We start from the raw sequence: 17,059 nt of genomic DNA on the forward strand, positions 1-17,059 counted from the left end.
AGGGGTGCAGCGGTGGCTCAGTGGTAGAATGCTCACTTTCCATGTGGGAGACCCAGGTTCGATTCCCAGACCATGCACCCACCCCTCCAAAAAAAATAATTCACCATATTAACAGAATAAAATAGAAGAGCTATATGATTATATTAATAGTTACATAAAAAGCCATTGACAAAATTTAATACTCATTCATGAAAAGAACTTTGCACAAACTAGGAATAGATGGGAACTTCTCAAACTGATAAAGAGCATCTGTGGAAAAAACTACAGTTAACATCATCCTTAATGATGAAATATTGAACTCTCTCCCATTAAGATCAGGAACAAGTCAAGGATGTCCATTCTCAGCACTTCTGTTCAGCAGTATACTTGAGACCTGTTTAAGAAAAATCCTAAGGCATTTAAAAACTTATACTAGAACTAATAAATGGATTTAGCAAGGTCATAATATACAAGTCTAATATTCAAACATCAACTGTTTATTTGCATAATGCAGCAAACGTTTAGAAAATAAAATTTAAAAAATTCAATTTACAATATTGTCAGAAAAATTATTTACGATCTTTTAATGTATAATGTTTAGGGACATTTTTGAAGGGCTCCATCTATGTTGTGTTTTGCATAGTGTATTATTATGCATGGTCTACTTTAATGTTCAAAACAACTTTATGAGGTAGGGGCTATTTTTCTTATATTATGTTTCTAGATGACCCTGCTAGAAATAGGAAGGGCTGGGGTACTTTAAGTCCATCGTCTTTTCACTACACATACATTGGGAACAGGTGTTAAGTAAGAAAGTCCATTAATGTTCTAATGAATCTTTTTTCTATGAATAATAATAAATGCAAAGTATATTTGATAAAATGTGCCTATACCAAAGTACTTTCATGCAATATAAACAAGTGTTGTTATAGATTATGAAAGATTGATTCACTTGAGGAAAGAGTAAAACTTAATTTTAAAAAGATGAAAATTGTAGCAATCATAAAAGCTGACATGTTAATAGTAGGGCAAAAAGAAATATACCTTCGATATGCTTAGATTTTTAATGTCTTGAAATGCTGAAAGTATCAAGTCACAAGAGGTTACAAGGAATTAAAATATAAAACATTAAAAATCCACTTACAAAAAAAGAAACTTATTGCTGTCTTTGTGATCCCATATACTAGTTTTGTTACTTGCTAGAATTATTATACAGATCAACATAATGTTATACTCATGGATAAGATTTTTTATAGCAAAAGATACAGAGTGAGAACAGCAGGAAAGTATATACATAGGCAAAGGTTAGAGAGGTCAAATTTAGGTTCTCATCTTCTCTCTACATGAATTGCACAGATATGTCTTTCTCTTTGGCTGTGAACTGCATGGATATGTGAGAGATGCACTTGCCCAGGACAGGCCATTGGAATCTTGGAGGCCAAACTTCTTTAAGGGAGTTGGTCACATACCTGCTACATCAGCAGCCATGCTGCAGGCTCCAAACCAGGCCACAGGTGTACGTCACAAATCTTCATCTTTGCTGTATACATGTTGATACACTCGTTCATCTTGACCCACTGTTTCAGGTGTACAGACTAGCATTATCACCCAGTAAATATGTCAACATTCCAGGAGTTTACTTCTCAGAGTTCATCCAAGGGACTCACTATAGCTACAGAGATAAATGAGAATTGACTGAAATATACCTACAACATTAATGCTTTTTTTAACAATTGTACAAAGTCATCTCTAGGAAAAATATCAAAAAGACTTTTGCCTGAAATTCTGATAAATATCTTTTTTAAAGGGAAAATAATGTCAGCAAACCATAGCTTATGCTAATAGCCCAGCTTGTCCTAGATTCTAAGGTCATGAGGTAGTCTTTCATGTGTTGTTACTGAATCAACAACATGCCATACAATAACATGACTTCTACCCTGATAGACCTGTTTCTACGAAAAGTCATCCTTCAGGGAGGTAGGCAGTGGCCATGAATAAAGCACAGTATAATATGGTCTTAGTGCCTGTGCTTTATACAGGCTCTGTCACTTCCTAATTGTGTGATCTTGGGTAGTTTCTCAACATTCATAAAGATAGATGGATAGGTAGATATAGATTAAATAGATAGATAGATAGATAGACAACTATAATAAAAATAAATGCACAAATGGTGTTTTATAAGCATTAAAAGAGCCCATCTCTCTATATCCAATGCATCTTTACTCTAGCTCAATACATGCTTAACATGTATCTAGTAAATGCACTTTGAGTAAATTAATAAACTGATATTCATAAAATATTTTTCAAAAATGGTTTGATTTTGTGTACCTGAAAATGTAAGTGACCTTTAAATTATGCATTACCATGAAAAAGAGCAACCATAATAGGTCCATAAGTACTCATTCATTTCATGCTATAGAACATGGCATGATCAAAACACCACCATTTGGGAAAGAAAAAATAGTTCCACTGTCTATTTTAATTAACAAGCAGCAGCTGCATAGAACAGGATCTACAAATGCATCCGAGCAAGGAGTGAAAATGTAGAAGCACGGCTCTGAGACCACGTGACAAGTTTGATGCTAAAAATGAAACTAAGATGAAAACATGGGATGATATATTTAACATAATTGAAGAAATTCTTAAAGGAAGTATGTGTCGTTACACTTGGTATTTACTTAGCAGTGTATGTGAATTTAGTATCACAGAAGTCTAATCAACCCAAGCTGTTTGCTTGAGTTAAATTGATTTTATTCATTAGTCATATTCTAGTAACAGATGATATTATTTCACATTGCACACAGGTATAAGAAAAATATCTCATTTCAAATGACTGATAGATAAAGATAGCATAAAATAAAAAGAAAACAAAATAAAGAGAACTAACCAGGTAAGTTTTAAAAAGCTCTTCATAAATATATAAATATAAAGAGATAAAAAATATAAAGAACTCAGTATGCTGATTGGCACAAATTCTTTAACATAAAGAAAAATATTACAGGGTCAAAAATTCATAATTTATATAATGAATGTTCATTCAACACCTAATATAAACAAGCTATTTTGTTAATTTTGTGGAGAATGGAAAATGAATATACCATAGTCTGTTCTCAAAGAGCTTCCACTAAATTATGCAAATGAAACAAATATATGTAATTATACTTTATGACATGAGGGATTATCAAAGACACATTAGGTTTTAGAAAAGAAAGGAAGTTGCCTTTTAGAAGATGAGGGTAGGTGTTATAGAAGATGCGGGAAGGTATTATGAACACTACAGCACTGGAACAGGGTCTTAAAGGGTTAATGAATTCATTCACTTCACAGATACAGATGGAATGTCAATTTTGCATCAGATAAATAAGACTAATTTTCTGTCATCTATGAGCTCATGACCTACCAGGAAAAAAATTTAAGTAACTTGACTAATATCATCCAGTTCCTAAAAGCAGAGAAAAGATTTGCATCCAGGAGGCCTTGACTCAAGAGCACCTACTTTTAATTACCCCTAACGAAAGCTATGATGGCAGCGGAGAGAGTTTATGGGGAAGGAAGAGAAGAAGGTAGACCATCTATTCTTCCTGCAGGAAGCAAAAATCTTGCCCTGGAGATTATTTTTAGCATGTTCTGGAATAAAAAGTTCAGGTTTAAGGAGATAAGTCAAGTATTAAAAACGCATGGACCTTTGATTCCTTAGAAATTAGAAATGGAAATCATGAGTATATGCATAGATGGCACACAACATTTTTTTTTGTTTGGCATAAAGGCCAAATCAAGAGGGAAAAATATTTATGGATTTTGTTGTTCCATTTATAATGAAAATTATGTTCTTGAATAGAAAGACATGGAATATTTATAGTTATTTAAACTATATACTTTATTTAAAAAGGACATTGCATTAGTTTTCTAGGGCTGCTATAATTAGATACCACAAACTAGGTGGCTTAAAACAACAGAAATGTATTTTCTCAATGTTCTGGAGGCTAGAAGTTGGAAATCAAGGTGCCTCCTCCCTCCGAAGGCTCTAAGGGAGAATCTTTCCTTACCTCTTCCTCACTTCTGGTGGTTGCCAGCAGACTTCGATATTTCTTGGTTTGTAGACACATCATTACAATCTCTGCTTCTCTTGTCCCATGGTATTCTACCTGTGTCTGTTTCTCTTGTCCAAGTTTCCCTCCTCTTATAAGGAAAATAATCATATTGTATTTAGGATTGACCCTAATCCAAAATGACCTCATTGTAACTTGATTACATCTGCAAAGACCTATTTCCAAGTAAAGTCATGTACACAGGTTCCAGAAGGCCATGAAATTTTATTCTACCCAGTACAAATGTCAATGAGAAAATTGGCACAAGACACAATGTTAACATTCAGGAATATTTTTAAAATAGAAATTCAGAGACAACCAGAGTCCTTTTCTGACTGTATCATATGATGAACTGATCTCATATGGTTAGTGCCATGCAGATGCTCATGACAGTTGTATGCAGATAAGATGGGTGGACCATCAGGACTGAACTCTGAGGGAAAGCCAACAGTGAGGAGAGGAGTAGAAGTGGAGGACCAACAAGAGTACAAACAGTACAAACTATCCCAGAATAATATTTACAGAAAAGGGAGTGAACAGTGAAAAGTGCTGCTGAGAAGTTTAGAGGGTAGTAAACAGAGATGATTTGGGGATTTTTTTGATTTGGAGACTGGGTGATTTTTGGTAAAGGCATATTTGATAAAAACTATAAACTAAAGTCGTATAGATGCTTGCATGATCTATTACTGCACAAAGAACAGCATCAAAACTTAGCAGCTACGTCAACCCTTTTATTTTTCTCTTGATTTTGTGAGTCAGGAGTTTAGAAAGGGCTCAGCTGGGGGTTGTCTCTGATCCACGTACAGGGCATCTGCCAGGGTGCCTAGGGCTGGAGGACTCACTTCTAAGGTGGCGTTTTCACTCACATATCTGGTACCTCAGTGTTCTTGGCCTCTCTCTCTCCAGGGTGATGCCACTTCTTACATGGAGACTGGATACCAAAAGGTGGACAGTTAAGGGCCACGCCTAGAACTGGCAGAGTCATCTCCACCATATTCTATTCGTCAACACTGTAAAAATCTGCCCAAGTTCAAGGTAGTGGTGAAACAGACTCCAGAGCTTTTTTTTTTTTAATTAATTTTTGTCCTTTTTTTTAAAGAGAGAGTTTATTGCTAGGCACCAAGCAGGTCAGACAGCCTACTGGCCTAAAAACTTGTTTCCCTTAACTGCAGTAATTCTCATAGTTTTTTCAGTGTCAAAATATGGGCAGGTTTTAGGATAATGAGCACAGTGGCTCTGGATGATGCAATCAGAGGTGACCTAATTATTGAGCATGTGCAGATTGATTACATGCTCAGTCACAGAACATATATAAGAAAATGGCTGCCTTAATTTGATGATGGTGAGATTTTTCACTTATAGGTTAAAATGTGGGCTACTGTGCATATCAGGAAGGTCCATTTTGGTTAGATCCAGCTTCCTTTATCAAAATAGCCTTGGAATTGGGATGGGTTGCTTCTGAGCTGACTCAAGGCCCTTCATCAATAAACACTAGGTGCTGTCTTTAGTGATCAAGTTTTTAAACTTGAAAAACCAAATAAAATGGGTGCAAGTAAAGGTCAGTCACAAGATTTTTACAATCACAAGTTTCATAAGATAAAGGCTATATAATCATTATCAGAGATCAAGGTAGCTGAATTATAGTTCAGAGATTTATCATCCCCTAAATCTTAACTTCTAGTTTACAACTATGTGTTAGCTGCTTTCCTTACATGGACAGTCTTGATCACAGTAACTCTGTAAAGTAGCTGAACAAAACAGATGCAGCACCTGCCCTCACAGAGCTAACAGTCTTGTTGGGTAATGGGACAAGTATCCAGGTGATTAGAACAGAGAAATAAACCTAATAAGGGAAATATGGACTGTTATGGCAATACAAAAAAAGGAACACCTAACCTAGGCTGGGGGTTGGGAGCAGTCAGGTAATATGTCTGCCCAGCACCTTTTCTTAAATAGATATTTACAGAATACGTACTATGGACTGAGAATATGGCTATAAATAAGACATGGGCTCCCAGAAAAGGTTGATGGTTTGAAACAGGTTTTATAGGGAATGGTAGAAATTTGGAAGGATTGTCTGATGGCCTAAAGGACCCGGACCCTTTCCTCTGGACAGTGCTAGAGGTACACAAATGTACCTTTCATGCAGCCCTAAACCCATTGAGTAACATAGTCTCTCTTTAGACAAAATAATAGATTACCAGGTTGCTAGATTCCAGTTCTTAATGGAAGAGTTGTAAGATGATATTGCAGAGAAGCATGTAGAACAGTAAGGCCATCTTTTGAAAATATAATAGACCACACTACAGGTAAGGACATTTAAGGACTCTGAAAAGATTCAGAGTAATGGTGAGCACTGTTCAGTGTGTTTGGTAAACACTGACTAGCTTTTCCTAGTTTCAATACAGGATAAAGTTAAGGGAACGGTGGGAGAATATACAGAGCCTACAGGTTTAAAGCAAGCCTGAGGACGTATGTTTAATTCAGTAGGACACAGTTGTTTTTACCAGGGAATGCATTGATCAGACTTTTGGCATAACTTTCTTTACATTTTTCCCCATTGCTAGACTACTCACCCAAGTTAAATAAAGGGGTTTGGGATCTATGGTCAGAGATATTCTTCAAGAAGTTAGTTTCTCTGAATGAGGTTTCTCAAGAATGAAGAGACAAGCCATGGAAGGACATTAAGAGACTGTTGTGACCCATATGAGGAAGCACTGTGAGTTAGGATTTAAGCAATAAAAAATCATCAAGGTGTAAAGAATGACTGTAGAAAGCATCAATAAAATCTTTCTGACTCTAGGAAGACTGAAAGGATTGTTATATATCTTTTTGGCAGGGATCTATTGAACATATATTTGAGAAGTTTTTCATAAGGCTTCATTTAGATTATGTAATCCCACAGTAATTTTTGAACATCTACATCCCCCTATAGGACAAAACTTTCTTACCAAGAAAAATATTGAATTCCAGAGGGTGATACAGTTGAAAATGGTGGGGTCACATTCTCAGGGAAAAGGGGTTGTGTGTCCCTGAGGCACAGAAAACAAGGTGTCTCTGCAGGACATTCCAAAATTCTACTGATTTATTCTTGAGTATGGAAGAGAAGTTGGATAAGAAAAGAGTAGGACTTCTATGGAAGCAAGGCACAGAAATATATATAACTTCATAAAGTCCCTCACAACCATTATTTATTTTTAGCATTTTGTTTCTTCTTGGCATCTGCCTTTACATTTATTTTCACTAAAAGATAAATAAATATGTAAAGGAATTGATAGAAATATGGGAACAGGGCACAGAATGGATACCTATCAAGTAGAAGCTCACTGTAAACATTCCCATATGCCTAGTGTAAATATCTATAGGTAGCACTTATGTAATTGTGTGTCATATTTTATTTTATTTCTACCATTTTATTTATAATTACATAATTATTTGTCCTTTATATTCTTCTATATTTCAACTTATGTTGACAGTTTTAATATTAAACAGTAAAATCAAAGAATTCTATAAGATACATAAAAATTTTTCATTTATTAGAGAAGTTGTAGGTTTACAGAAAAGTCATACAGAGAATATAGAGTTCCCATATACTTCATTAACACATTGCTTTAGTGTGGGACAGTTGTAATTGCTGAAAGATTATTATTATAATCCTACTATTAACTATAGCCCAAGGTTTCATTAGGGTTTCCTGTTTGAATTGTACAGTCCTACTTCCTATTCATTTATTTTAAACATTTTTATTCTAAAATAAAACTTTTTAAAATATATTTTCTTGTCCTTCTAATAGCTACAGGTTATTTTGATTGACTAAGTACTCACTGTATTTTTTGTTGAACGAACAAATGAATGAAGAGCTGTTCAAATACTTTTAATTTCTCTGTAGCATCTGGATAGATTCTAGTTCATTCTGTGTGCTCATAGAAACATCAATCACATAGCCCTACTTTGGAACCCTCATCTATTTGTGTAGAAAATGGCATCAAGAGTTGTGCATCTGGGAGGGTGTGTTAGTTTGCAAGCTGCCAGAATACAGTATACCAGAAGTGGACCAGCTCTTTTTTTCCTTGTATGTTGCAAGGTGGGGGTCACATTTCATTATTTTCCTATGTAAGTACCCCCTTATTGCATTATCATTTGTTGAATTTTATTTGTTTGTTTGCAGCACCATTTGTTGAATTTTGTTTGTTTGTTTGTTTGTTTTGGGAAGTGCGTGGACCAGAAATCGAACCTGGGTCTCCTGCATGGCAGATGAGAATTCTACCATTGAATTACCTTGCACCACATGGAATAGCTTTTTAAAAAGGGAATTTAATAAGTTGCAAGTTTACAGTTCTAAGCTTATGAAATTGTCCAAACTAAGGCATCCAGGAAAAGATAACTTGATTCAAGGAAGACCAGCGGGGCAGGAACACCTCCATCAGCTGAGTAGTCATGTGACTGGTATCTGCTGGTTCCTTGCTCCTGGGCTCTCTTGTTTTCAGCCTCTGTTCCTGTAGGGATTCCTCACTTTGTTCCTCCAGAGCTGGCTTTCATCTCTTAGCCTCTCTTGGCTCTCTCAGGTTCTGGCTTGCTTAACATCTCATAATGATGTCTGCTGGGCTCCAAGCATCTCCAAACATTCATGTCTCTGTTCTCTGAAGCAGCTGTTCTCCAAGCATCTACATCTGCTCACTGTCAGCTTTGAGGCTTCTGTCATTTCTGTAGGCTGTCTCCAAATGTTTCATCTTTTAAAGGATTCCAGTAAACCAATCAAGGCCCACCTGGAATGGGTGAAGTCACATCTCCATCTAATCAAAGGTCACACCACAACTGGGTGTGCCATACCTCTGTAGAGACAATCTAATCAAAAGTTTCCAACCTACAATATTGAATTAAGGTTAAAAGAAACAACTGCCCCCACAAGATTGGATCAGGATTAAAGCATGGCTTTTCTGGGATACAAATACTTTCAAACTGGCACAGAGGGTAATTATCAACCTTCAGGTTAATGAGATCCTCTGAAAATCCTACTTACCTTTATCATCAATAAATGGCTAGATCACTAAGAAAAATTATCTTTAAAATAGACTAAGTCTCCATAGTCTCCAGTTGGCTACTTAATGTATACAAAGTGTTATGATATGTGTTCATTTCAGTGGGGCAGAGGTTGATGATGCAGGCCCTTTTTGGACTATCACAATGTAATCTTATTACAACTCTGTTCTCCTGACTTCAATAATTTTTTTAAGTACAGAAGGTCAAGGATTTAGCTTCTTCAAGAAGTGTGGCAGCAGTTCCTCCAAACTCTAGCATCAAACGGGATGCCACCTTACCTCTTCTGACCAGTCATACTTCTATTAAGTTCTGCCCAATGACTTCAAAATGCCATGCATTTGGGGTGCACAGGTGGTTCAGTGGTAGAATGCTTGCCTTCCATGCAGGAGACCCGGGTTTGATTCCCAGATCATGTACCCCCTCAAAAAAACATGCCATGCATTTGGCAATACTCCTCTAAATCTACTAAACTTAGCAAATGAAAATTCTACTGTAACCTTTATATTGAACAGGTGAGAACTATAAGATGCAATCAGAAAACAATTTTTATATTCTCCCACGGATTAGTTAAAGCCATTCTTCAGGGCTAGGGCAGACCTCATAGCTTTTCTGGGATCTCCTGGACATTAGAAAATATTCCAGTTACATGTAGATCCAATGATGATCTTATTTTGCTTACAGAATGTCTAGTCTCCTGTATTTACTGTAAGATCTTTGGGCATTTTATAACTAGTTATTCCATTATCTATTCTTAAACACTCAAAGCTTCTCTATTGAGTCACTAAGGGTCACTCATTCCTTCTCTAAGCTTCTGGTAACCCAGTTTGAGACTCTTTCTGTGGCCTCTTTCACTCGATGACACCCTTCAATCTTATAGATTTCCATTCTGAAACAATGTATTCTCTTCTTCAGTTTGTATTGATTACTCTCTAACCTATTAAACAGCTGTCAACCTTGACTGTACCTTCATTACCATCTAGAAATTCCATTTACCTTTCTTTTGTTGTATCTCTTACTTCATACATCCAAGAAAATTCATGTCCTGTTTTAAGTGGGATATACACAACCTGAGAAAGAATGCAGAGATTATTTAAATTATTTACTCCAAAATAATTGGATAACATATGTGGTGGTTTGAAACTGTAGGAACCCCAGAAAAGCATGTTCTTAAAGTGATTCATTCCTGTGGGTTTGGATCCACTATAAGTAGGGTATTTTGATGAACTAATTCAGTTAAGGTGTGATACCCCTCATTCAGGATGGGCCTTAATTCTCTTACTGGAGTCCTTCTTAAATGAGTTGGATACAGAAAGAGAGAAGCTACAGAAGCAAGAAGCAGAAAACAACAAAACCTGGAAGAAAAGGGATAGACCTCCAGTTGCCGCCATGTGTCAGAGGAGTCAAAATTTACGGGCAACCAGTCTTCAGAAAGAAAACATTGCCTTGATTTGGACATTTTTCTCATCCTCAAAACTGTAAGGTAATAAGTTCCCATTGTTAAGCCAGTCTGTATCTTGGTATCAGTTTTCAACAGGTTAGCAAACTAAAATATCATGCATATTCATTCTTCTGTCATACTGAATTGTGAATTAGGGTACAGGTAGTTTCTAGATTTAGTAACATGGCTGCAATGTCTGCTATTTGGCAGTTTGATTCTTGAAGTTTGTATGAGTAGTCTGTGTGTGTGAGTGTGTGTGTGTGTGTGTGTATCCTGTATGTGTGTATGTGATTGCTTTCTTCAAGTTTTTCTGATCTTTCTATCCCTACCTGATATGCAGAAATTTTTTCCTGTGTTTGGTGTAGGTCATTTTCACTTACTATGCTGGATATTGGGTAGCCTTTTCATTTGCAAAGCTTATGTTCAGGAAAATTTCATTTTACTTCATCTTTAAATTTTTCCAATTCCTCTATCCTTTCTTTTTCTAGAGCTTTGTTTAGACAGATATGAAATCCCCTAGATTAATACTCTAATTTCACATTTTCTCCATTTCCCATGCCTTTGTTTGTTCTAAACTCTAGAAAGCTTGTTGTTTTAAGGAGCAGCAGCAGCAGCATCTCAGAGTTTATTAGAAATGCACAATCCCAGGCCTGACCCCAGAATTGCTGAATTAGAACCTGCATTTTAACAAATAAATTTCCCGAGTGATTGATATCCATATTAAAACTTGAGAAACACTGTTCTGAATTACTGTGAATTTGGGTTTCAAATATATTGAATTTCTAACTTTCTGCTGTTGTGTTTTTAATTTCCCTGTTTTCCTTTTTATTCTCTGAACATTCGTTTCTATAATATCATTTTCTCCTTGTTTTATGAATATGATATCTTCTTTCATCTCTCTGATGGCATCATTATACATTTTGAAGCTTTTTTCCTGTTCCTTTATGGTCTCATTTCTCTAAATTTCTTTAATATGTTCATTTGTTTTTGTCATGTCACTTTATATTTAGAGTCATTTTTCAACTATCTTATAATCTTGACTTCATTTTTAAAGTGAGGTGCTAAAAAGCTGAGTAAAAGCATTAAGTATATTTTGGTTTTGTTGAAATGGAAAGTAGTTGAGTACCTGGCTTATCATATCTATATGTTTAAGTCTTTAAGCTGAGAGAGTTTAATGTAGCACAACCAAAGCAGCTCAGCATATCTCATCTTAGCACTCACAGCTCAGCACAGGCCTTTGGAGATGCAGAAAGAAATCACCCCAGGAAAAGTCGTTGGAACCTAGAGGCCTTGAGAGAAGGCCAGCAGAGATCACCTTGTGCCTTCCCACATAAGAAAGAACCTCAGTTGAAAGTTAGCTGCCTTTCCTCTGAAGAACTAATGAAATAAATTCCCTTTTATTAAAAGCCTATCCATCTCTGGTGTGTTGCATTCCGGCAGCTAGCAAACTACAACAGTCACCTTCAGAGGTATTACCTGCCATCAATTAACTGATCCTTCTGAACTTGTGGAAGCACACATCAGCTTACACCTGTTATTTTTGCTCCTGCAGATACTTAAGTTTCAGCCTTCTCAACCTTGAAAGCAATTACCATGTGTCTTGTCTCTGGCATCTTATCTCCTATAATTTTTATCCATATTAATTCAAACTGTCCCCTCCATTTACTGTCATTTCAATGGGGTATGTGATGGGATGACTGTTTAAAATAATGTGTGCTCTATGGTACCCCTTTACCAGGATGTCTATGTTCATTTTCTTTATTCCTAAAACAATCCTCTTTGCGAGTGATTTATTGCAAAGGACTAAGGAGGATGATTCAGAAAGATTAAATGTCTAGCCAAGTAATAAAACTACTAAAGAGTAACAGTCTGAAACCATATTTTCTGATGCTAAGTACTCTAGTGCTGTCTGCATCTTTAACATAGTCCCACCTCTGGAAAATGTATATCCCTACATCTCTTTATCTTCCTGTATTGTGCCCTTTTTAAGAAACTTCTTTTTCTTTGGTAAAATCCTGTTCTTAAATACTTGGCAAAGTTATGCAAACTCTGATTTTCTTAACCCCATATTTTTTCACTTTGTACTTCACAATTGATCATAAAAATTCCTATAACTGTCTAGGCACCTGACAGATGGGTGGAAAAGGACATTTGGACAATTTCTTCAGTCTTTCAGTTTGAAATTATTTTTACAGTTGGTGATTTCAGAACTTCACCAGAAGATATATGAATACATCTGGATTAAGTCAAATAGCATCAACATGAGCTTGCTAAAAAAAAAAGTATCTACCATGTCTGTGAGTCTTATTACTCCTAAATAGTTATGGTCTTATTAAGCATGGAAATTTGAAGATATAATTGGGCTGAGTTTCATGAATTAGGTCATTCATTTATGTGGATCTTTTCCCATCTTTGCATTTTCAAACTAAGTAAAATAAGAAGGTAATCTAGAAGGAAAATGACAATTTTCTAGCATGGATTTAGCAACTTTAACATTTACTATGTTTTTAATTTGTGTCATCTATAGTACTGTTTTTAGTTCTAGGCATGGTTCAGTTGAAAAAGTTTTCATGTATATAACTCAAACCACAAGAATCATCATTTCCAGCATGACAAAATTTACTATTTTGCCATCAAAGACACATTCTTTGGAGATTGGCCACCACATAATAAAACCTCACATTCCTACAAAAACAAAAAGAAAGAAAGAAAGAAAGGAATAAGCTAGCATCCAGGAGTACATTTCAATGTGAATAGTACAACCAAAATGCACTGAAATACTTCCGTTTGGAAAAGATATTACTAAAGGTAATTTAGGCATATTTGGAGAGAATAGGAAAATGGTGTTCTAGTTTGCTAGCTGCCGGAATGCAATATACCAGAATTAGAACGGCATTTAAAAAGGGGAATTTAATAAGTTGCTAGTTTACAGTTCTAAGGTCAAGAAAATGTCCCAATTGAAACAAATCTATAGACATGTCCAATCTAAGGCATCCAGGGAAAGACACCTTGGTTCAAGAAGGCTTTCTCTCTCAAGTGGAAACTCACATGGTGAACACGATCAGGGTTTCTCTCTCATCTGGAAGGGGCATATGGCAAACACAGCATCATCTACCAGCTTCCTCTCCTGGCCTCCTGTTTCATGAAGTTCTCCAGGAGGCATTTTCCTTCTTCATTTCCAAAGGTTGCTAGCTGGTGGTTCTCGTGGTTATATCATTCTGCTTTCTCAGAATCTCCGCCATTCTCCAAAATGTTTCCTCTTTTGTAGGATTTCAGAAACTAATCAAGACCTACCCAAATGGGTGGAGACACACCTCCACCTAATCCAGCTTAACAACCACTCTTGATTAAATCACATCTCCAGGGAGATGATCTAATTACAGTTTCAAACATACAATGCTGAATAGGGATTAGGAGAAATGGCTGCCTTTACAAAATGGGATTAGGATTAAAACATGGCTTTTCTAGGGTACATACATAATTTCAAATTGGCACAAATGGTATTATTTTTGGCATTATATAAATAAAAAGCAGGTCGGTGCAGTCCAAATGACTTGATTTACATTCTTGTCCCTGCATTAGCTTGCTCTGTGACCTTTGTTTTATTTTGGTATCAACCTCATCATCAAAAACTAAAGGACAAACAAAAACAAACTGGGCTTGGAATAATGGTTTGGATTAGGTGTTTTCTTGGACTCCCTCCAGTTCTCCCAAATCTTAAGTCTCTGAGGCTCAATTTGTTCAAAAATTGTATCACATGCAATATATTACTAAATGGGTAAGATTAGGGTATGTGAAAGGAAAATCGTCATCCTGTATCTGGGTCTAATATTAAATGAGTGAGAACATTTTTTTCAACTTGAAGATTTCTGATCAGATCCTGTTGAGTACTGAGAAGTCTGAACCATTAATAAATCTACTTTGCTGTTTTGTTTCCTTTTGTGCTCTACTAAAATAAAATTGTATCTTTTAATGCTACTCCTAATAATTCAGAAATGCCAATCTTGATGTATATACTGATGATCTTAGCATACCTGCGCCCCAGAGAATAGTAAGTCCAAGCAGCATTTAGATATTTACATTTTCACGCTAAATTGAAGCTATATTAGAAAAGTAGCATTAACATATGAAGCTCACCATAAAAATCACAGCATCATTGTGTGAATTATTAGTGCTTTGACGAGATACTTCTATAGATTTTGATTGGAGTTCTACACTAATTGAATATTACCTAGAAAACTAAATTTGTAAAATAGACAAAACCACCACCTGCCAAAGGCAGTGATGATTTAAAGAATAACTGAGCACTATCTCGCAGAAAGGAAGTAGGATACTATATTATTAAGAGAATACTCTGGTAGTTGCTTTCTTAAGTACATACATTAGATATTGGGAATTAGAGAAAAAAAAAACTCTCACAGCAGGCTCATGTTGCAACATAATCCCAGATGACATAGTAGAGGGAAACATTTAAATTAAAGCAAGTCTTGAGAGTAATTTCTTTAAACTCATTTTCCCACAGCATAAACAGTTTGTTTCCATGAAGAAGAATGTATTGAAATCCAAATTGCAAATAATCAACTTGATATTTTTGTCTAATGAGTATATTGATCAGTCTCATTTAAAGTCTGGGCTCTGATGCCCTGCCTTGCTAAAACCTAGAAAAAGCCTGGGTTTCACAATCAAATCCATTTCAAAAAAGTCTGGGTTTCATAGTCAAATTTATTTAGGCATTTGTTTTAGATTTTCTGGTCTGCCTTCTGGAAAATATTAGGGTAAAATAGTTCTGATTTCATGTGGGAAGTAAAAACCAATCATGTAGAGAATGGTAAGGAAACTTTTGGTTGGCAAAAGAGTTGCTGGCAGCAGGTTTGATGAAAGTGTTATGCTAGTCATACTTGTCTGCCTGTGCCTTAGTATATATAGTTAGATGCCTTCAAATACTGATGTTCTGCAATTTTAAGATATAGAAATCCTTCTAAGAATCATTGCCAAACCCAACATAAGAGATACTAGCAATAGATACTGAAAGTGTAAGACCTTATAGGAATAAAACAATAAACTTTCTGGTTGACCAAGTATCTGGAGCTCTGTTTTTTGTGGAAGATCCATACTTGTAGCTTTTAAACAACTTGAGTTTTAAGGTTTAAACTGGAACAGGGTCTTTAGTGTCAAAGCTTTGATCTCACCAGGCTATTCTGACAAAAACTTCTTGACTCCTGGGCAGCACAGTGCAAAGAAAAATTGCCTAGAGAATTTACTTGGAAAAGTAAAGCTCCACATAATTTACTGGAGTTATGGGCTGGGAAGGAAAATAATGTATGTTGAATGATTATAGCCAATAACACTGACTGATAAATTACTAAATGTGAGGACTGTACTTAGCACGATACATAGACTTTTACCTTTAATTTAATCTCCACAAGAACATGTCGAGATATCTATTCAGTACAATTTATAGGTGAGGAATCTGATGTTCAAGTTTTTGTATCCCTAGTGCCTAAAATAATCAGGGGTTCATTGATGTCGGTGGAAGGAAGAATGGAGAGGGAGGGAAGAAGGGTGAGAGGGAAAGAAGGTTGTTGATTCTCAGGAAAATACCACTTCCTGTTCTTTCCACTATAACAGATTTCCTTTCTTTGATATTGTGTCTGTTTCCTAAATCCCTATTGATCTTCATCATTCCTACATCTGAGAAAGAGATCCTCCTCTCCTTCCAGATATCAGAGAGGTAATGAGGACAGAGAGCGGATGTTTAGATTCTCCTTGTTAACTAAAATATTTTATTCCCATATTCTGTGGCCCTTTTCACATTTAATAACATAGAGTGACAGTAGAAGATATAAACTTACTGAAGTAATATAAATGACAGAAGTAACATAAAGGATAGGATTTAAACTGAAGTATACTCTCACAAGATTCCTATATTTTACATGAAGTGGTATAATATTAAATGTAAATGATCTATTATGAACTAAGGAAGTATATTTCAATCCCCAGAACAGCTGTTTGAAAAAAATACAAAAAGATATATCTGAAAAGGCAAAAGAGGAATGAAAATGGAATAATGAAAAAAAAATTCAGTTACTTCAAAAGAAGACCCATAGAAAGAAGATCAGAAATCAGGGAAACAAAGCAATAAATAGAAAACAAATCAAAGACAAAAGTAGATTTTTGGAAAAAAAAGTATTAAAACTCATATACCAATAGAAAGGGTTAACAAGAAAAATGAAAAAAAAAAACATCAACAAGGAATCTAATTCTAGGTTACAATCCTAAACGTTATCTTTCAGGCCCAATCATAGGCAATTACAAGGCCTTGCCAGGAGGGCTTACGGAAGGAAACTTGGTGTATAGCCAGCACCTTGCAGTGTTCTCAAAAGAGTTGCGGTCAAGAACTCAGGCCTCCCCTCCTCTTGCTGCCAGACGTTCTTATATGTAAACCTGCATTCCTAGCCAGCCTTGATCCCTCCATTTGGTGGCCACTTTACTAGGGACCTCAGCTGAGGTACTT

At 35.8% G+C, this 17,059-nt stretch overlaps 1 long non-coding RNA gene across 4 annotated transcripts in view; it reads right to left on the reverse strand.

The window, feature by feature from the left end:
- Positions 1 to 318: 318 nt before the first annotated feature.
- The window catches only part of LOC143643339 (uncharacterized), a 228,875-nt gene continuing 212,134 nt past the window's right edge, over positions 319 to 17,059 (reverse strand). For 2 of the 4 annotated variants that reach the window (XR_013156230.1, XR_013156228.1), the window contains 2 exons: positions 10,101 to 10,174; positions 1,163 to 1,651 (listed from right to left, as the gene is read on the reverse strand). This is a non-coding gene — a long non-coding RNA (uncharacterized LOC143643339). Of the gene's footprint in view, positions 374 to 1,162; positions 1,652 to 10,100; positions 10,175 to 17,059 lie in introns of those variants that run through there. The other 2 variants (XR_013156229.1, XR_013156231.1) reach the window with 2 other exon arrangements.

Source organism: Tamandua tetradactyla, chromosome 8 (assembly GCF_023851605.1).
Source record: "Tamandua tetradactyla isolate mTamTet1 chromosome 8, mTamTet1.pri, whole genome shotgun sequence".
Classification (NCBI taxonomy): Eukaryota; Metazoa; Chordata; class Mammalia; order Pilosa; family Myrmecophagidae; genus Tamandua; species Tamandua tetradactyla.